The sequence below is a fragment of the Haliotis rufescens genome, unplaced genomic scaffold (assembly GCF_023055435.1).
Source record: "Haliotis rufescens isolate VD_foot unplaced genomic scaffold, xgHalRufe1.0.p SCAF_58, whole genome shotgun sequence".
Lineage (NCBI taxonomy): Eukaryota > Metazoa > Mollusca > Gastropoda > Lepetellida > Haliotidae > Haliotis > Haliotis rufescens.
The window spans coordinates 2,161,365-2,166,230 of NW_025964312.1; the positions used below are offsets into that span (position 1 = coordinate 2,161,365).

At 36.3% G+C, this 4,866-nt stretch overlaps 1 long non-coding RNA gene across 1 annotated transcript; it reads left to right on the forward strand.

The window, feature by feature from the left end:
- Positions 1-442: 442 nt before the first annotated feature.
- LOC124149560 lies at positions 443-4,222 on the forward strand. Its single transcript, XR_006863120.2, has 3 exons — positions 443-595; positions 1,948-2,043; positions 3,625-4,222. It is a non-coding gene; the product is annotated as an uncharacterized LOC124149560 (long non-coding RNA).
- Positions 4,223-4,866: the final 644 nt, after the last annotated feature.

A 4,866-nucleotide genomic window follows, 5' to 3' on the forward strand; every position in this document is an offset into this window, starting at 1 on the left:
CTTGCAATATGACGTCATTGGTGCCAATTGATAAAGGAATGACGTCATCAGACTTTATTTCACGTGGTGTATGTAGAGGTGTGTGGTTCAATCTTCTCAGATGCGCAGCCTATTGTTTTGTCCGGCGCCGAGCTGTCCAAGATACAACGCTAAGCACAATTACTCTAAAATTATTTCGTTTTCGCGACCGAGAAGACAACAATGCATGGATAACATACTGTAAGATTCGCGATTATGGTTGGAAGGGTCCGTTGTATGAATTGCGCTTATTCGTTCATTTGTGTTGCGCATATTGGCTCTTGCTGAGTTGCTGTCGTCTTCCGTGAGAGTTTAGATACCTGCTGGTTCTGAAACCACAGGACCATATGTAACTATTAATAACAATAAAAAAAACACTCGCCAAAAAATTAAAGACGAGGTCGAAGGCCGTTTTTGTTACTATTATTAGTTACATGGTCCTGTGCTGAAACTGATCGGAAGCGGATGGTGTACGATCCTTATATGGAAACGGGCTAAAGGGACAGGCACTCTCATCAAGACCCTGACTGGGATGTTTTTGTAAACAAACGCCGTAAAGTTGAAGTAACTCGATCAAGTAAGTTTGCTGTTTTAGTTTATTCTAACCACAGTAGTATTTAAGAAATGTATTTTAGCAGGGGTATGGTGATATTTGTACATAGTTTCACTTGATAATCATGAATATCCACGATGTTGTCTCGTTCACATGTTCACTTCCTGCATGGTTATGTCGATACTCCAGATCCACAGGCCCCTGAAGCAGGATAGTGATATAACTGAAACGGTGGACCCATATATATAAATAGACCCCTGAAGCAGTATAGTGATATAACTGAAACAGTGGACCCATATATATAAATAGACAAGGAAGCAGGATAGTGATATAACTGAAACAGAGGACCCATATACCCAGCTAGCACACCTACATCGGGCCGACGTTGGCTTTGCATCGGCAACCGCCGGCAATATCGGCATCGGCAAACTGCACTGCCGAGTTCGGTTTTCGATCACCAAAAAGTTGAAATAAAAAAAATAAAATTGATGTTTTGTAGTATGGTAGTCTTATCTAGTTAAGTAATTTAGCCTATGATGTACATTTGTGATGAAATACTGAATTAATTTTTTTTTTAATGTACTATTTCAAAGGTATGATGCTAAATATATAATCCAAGACAATTTAGAATGTCATTTATTTAATCAAAATTCAAATTAATGGTAAAACTTTGATGAAGATACTTCAGTACAGATTTTTCAGGACATTATCCATTGTAGAAAAACACCCAGAGCCTTGTTTCAAATTTGATTTATTCTAACTAAAGATATATTATTTCAGTTTATCATTATCCCTTTTCCTATGTTTACAAGCAATGAAACTGTGCATAAAATTACTTGTCCCCAATACTTTCCTGCTATTTTTTGCATACAAGTGTTTGTAATATGTACATACCTTTGTATCTGATCTTTCAATGATAAACGTTTATAATTATATGCAGTTTTGGTTTACCATGATGTAATCTACATATATTTTGGTATCATATAATAAATGAAATCTGTTTTGTGGTAACCTGACTTCACAGGATCTGTTCAATATTATGTCAATATGGGGATTTTCTCACTGCTTTTCAGGGATGGGGCTATGGCTATTAAAGTGAAACTACTTTCCCTGGGAAATTATTTCTGCTACATGGCTCCAGATAAGGACTGTATGTACAAGTGCTACACTGTATGTACAAGTGCAAATATACGAGATAAGATGTATGAATTAAGGAAAGGACCTGATGTCTGTGTATGGCCAAAGCTTTATTTAAATGTTACTTTTATGTTTTGAGCAATATTCCCCTCAACCTCTTGACATCATCACCATAATAGCTAAGTGCTCACTGCTGCTACACAAACTTGATATATAATATTCTTATATTTCTATTTAAGAAAAACAGATGTTCAGCCATTGCCTATTGGCAAACATGGATGAGCTGAATGAACTCTTAGCAGCTTTTCCAAAATCGAGCAACTGAGAGAGCACTGGTGAGTGGATTAAATTTCTTTAGATGTATCAAGTATGGGATATTTACTCCAATTTTGATTCATATAGAAGATCCAGGGCAGAAGATATCTTCAGCAACCCATGCTTGCCGTAAGAGGCAACTATATGCTTGTCGTATGAGGCGACTAATGGGATCGGGAGGTGAGGCTCTCTGACTTGGTTGATGCATGTCATCGATCCCAATTGCATGGATTGATGATCATGATGTTAATCACTGGATTGTCTTGTCCAGACTCGATTATTTACAGACCGCCGTCATATAGCTGGAATGTTGCTGAGTGAGGGGTTAAACAACAAACCAAACCAACTGATACATGTTTCTGCTTGAAATATTTATAAGCATATATTTAATATCATGTTTGCCCTATTAAGGGCACCTGACACTATACTATGGTAATCTTCCAAATGAAATTTCATGCTGACTTACTTTTGATGGACATACAAGAGAGATTGCACACCTAAAACGGTTCTCCAGCAAGATTGGAGGAGGGGGGTTATGTGGTTATTGGGGATGTTTATTGGGCTAAATTAATAGGGTGATATGTCAGTTCTAAAATCCTTTTTTAATTGACATAAGAAACAGATTAGGGACCTACCATACAATATTGGGAGTTGTTATGATATTTGCGTATATAATTACACATAATTCAATTTACTTATTTACACATATTATTAACTCATCAATTTACTTACTGGAATTCCGATAATTCTAGGGTGGGGCCTTCTGCTTTTAGCCCCTAAATTTCGAAAAAGGCCCACATTTTCAAATACAATGGGGCATTTTAACATTGTGCTGTATGGGCAAGTGCGGGTGTACCTAGGGAATATATGAAATTGTCACATAAAGGGCCCATGGCAGAATATTCCTTGAGTGAACCCAGGGACTGCAACGAATACACTATGAGGCGAATACGATTCATATCACGAATATAGGGTAACGAATACGAATATTAATGAACAATTACAAAAACAAGTCAGCAGTTTATGTATTATTTATTATATTCAGTGAAACAATAATAACATAATTTATTTGACATGGTTTGTTAATTATTAATAAATTATACATTTATATACTGCACCTATCCAGGTACTAGTATCTGCTCAAATGCGACAATGACCAGTGAAAACAATACTATCAAATTAAATATTATTAGAGTGTTGTCATTGAAAGAATCTGTGAATATAATATGTTGTTTTAGATATTTTTAGGAACAGGGTATGTAAATATATATGATAGCATATTCATAAATATTCGATTCTAGTGGCCATGAATAACGAATTCAATTCATGAATGGTTACGGATCGATTCACCGAATACGCGAGTGAATCGTAACAGCCCTAGTGAACCTTGTATTTATTAACAGGTGTCAAGACTTAAAATAATATATACACACATATGTAAGGTGATGCATGTGAACAGGGTATTACGTATTCTATTATTCCATTATGTTATCAATAACTTGTTTTGACACAATTGCTAAGTCCATTACTTGTAATTTTGAGAGTGCATGCAATGACTTATAATATGCACACTGACATTTCTTGCTATCATTTGTAAACAGAAGCTGAGGAGGAAGCCTGCAGTTGGGCTCTTACAAGCCACTGACAAGTACATGGTGACCTGTGTAAAAGAATGGCTTCGAGTTCCAGGAGCAAGGCTTAGAAATGGCATAAGGAAACGCGTACTGAAAAACAGAGGTGTAGATAGAGAATCTGCAAACAAAAGTGCTGAATTGCAACAGAACAAAGAAATCCAAAAAGTTGGCGTTGACAACATATTTTTCACAGGGTTATGACCCTTGTTTTTGAACTTGGTACATATTCTGCCAGGTTCTCTTGGACACTACTGAAGTTAATAAATGAAACTGTCTGTGCTTATCTAAGGTACAAACTCCATAAGATGGTTATAAGAACTTATTTTGTATGGCGTTATGGCCTTTGCTTCATGCTTTTTTAACTTGATGAAATATAGGGGGAAACAGTTTGTCTCACAAACGAATTTGAAGCCACATAAATGAAATTTTGCAGGCCAATATTAGGGGTATATGTTTAGACTGTGTTTTAAAACTGGTTTTGAGAATATATGTTTCACGTCCGCCTTGTTGCAGGTAGTAACACTGTTTTCTTGTTAATAATAATTAATTAATAATAAAGTTTATTATTCTATTTTGCTCTTTGTGTTTATTTATAAGTATTAACTACACATGTATTAGGGTACATAAACAATAGTATTGTAACTAGTGTAAGCATTTCGATTGTTTTGTACAGCTAGAAGTATTTATAGTACTTACATTTGGTTTTCAAAGTATCAACTTATGATAAAAAATTATTATCTTTTTAAAAATTCAGTATTTTTTAGTTTTACCTTTTATCTTTGTCACTTTAACATCACGGCTAGCTGGAGCCTTAAGAAATGTTTAGTTTTATGTACCCTAACACTACACTTGGAAAAGTTCTATTGTGGCATCATTTACATGAAATATTAAGATGAGATGTTGTCAGTTATGACATCTGATGACATCAGCCTATTTAAGATAATGGCAGATGGCAGATGCTGCGCTGATAATTATTGTCGACGTTGGGCCGATGTCCATCCGATGCTGATTCCATAACAGTTGCCCATTTCTGGCCGAAGGCTGGCCAGATAACTATTTACGACGTTGGGCCGATGTCAATCCGATGAGCAAAACTTCATCGGCCGACAATGTTTGCTGACGCTGGGCCAATGCTGGGCCAGTGCATTGCCGATGCAGGGCCGATGATGTTTGCCGACGTTGGGCCGATGTAGATCCGATGAGCAAAAC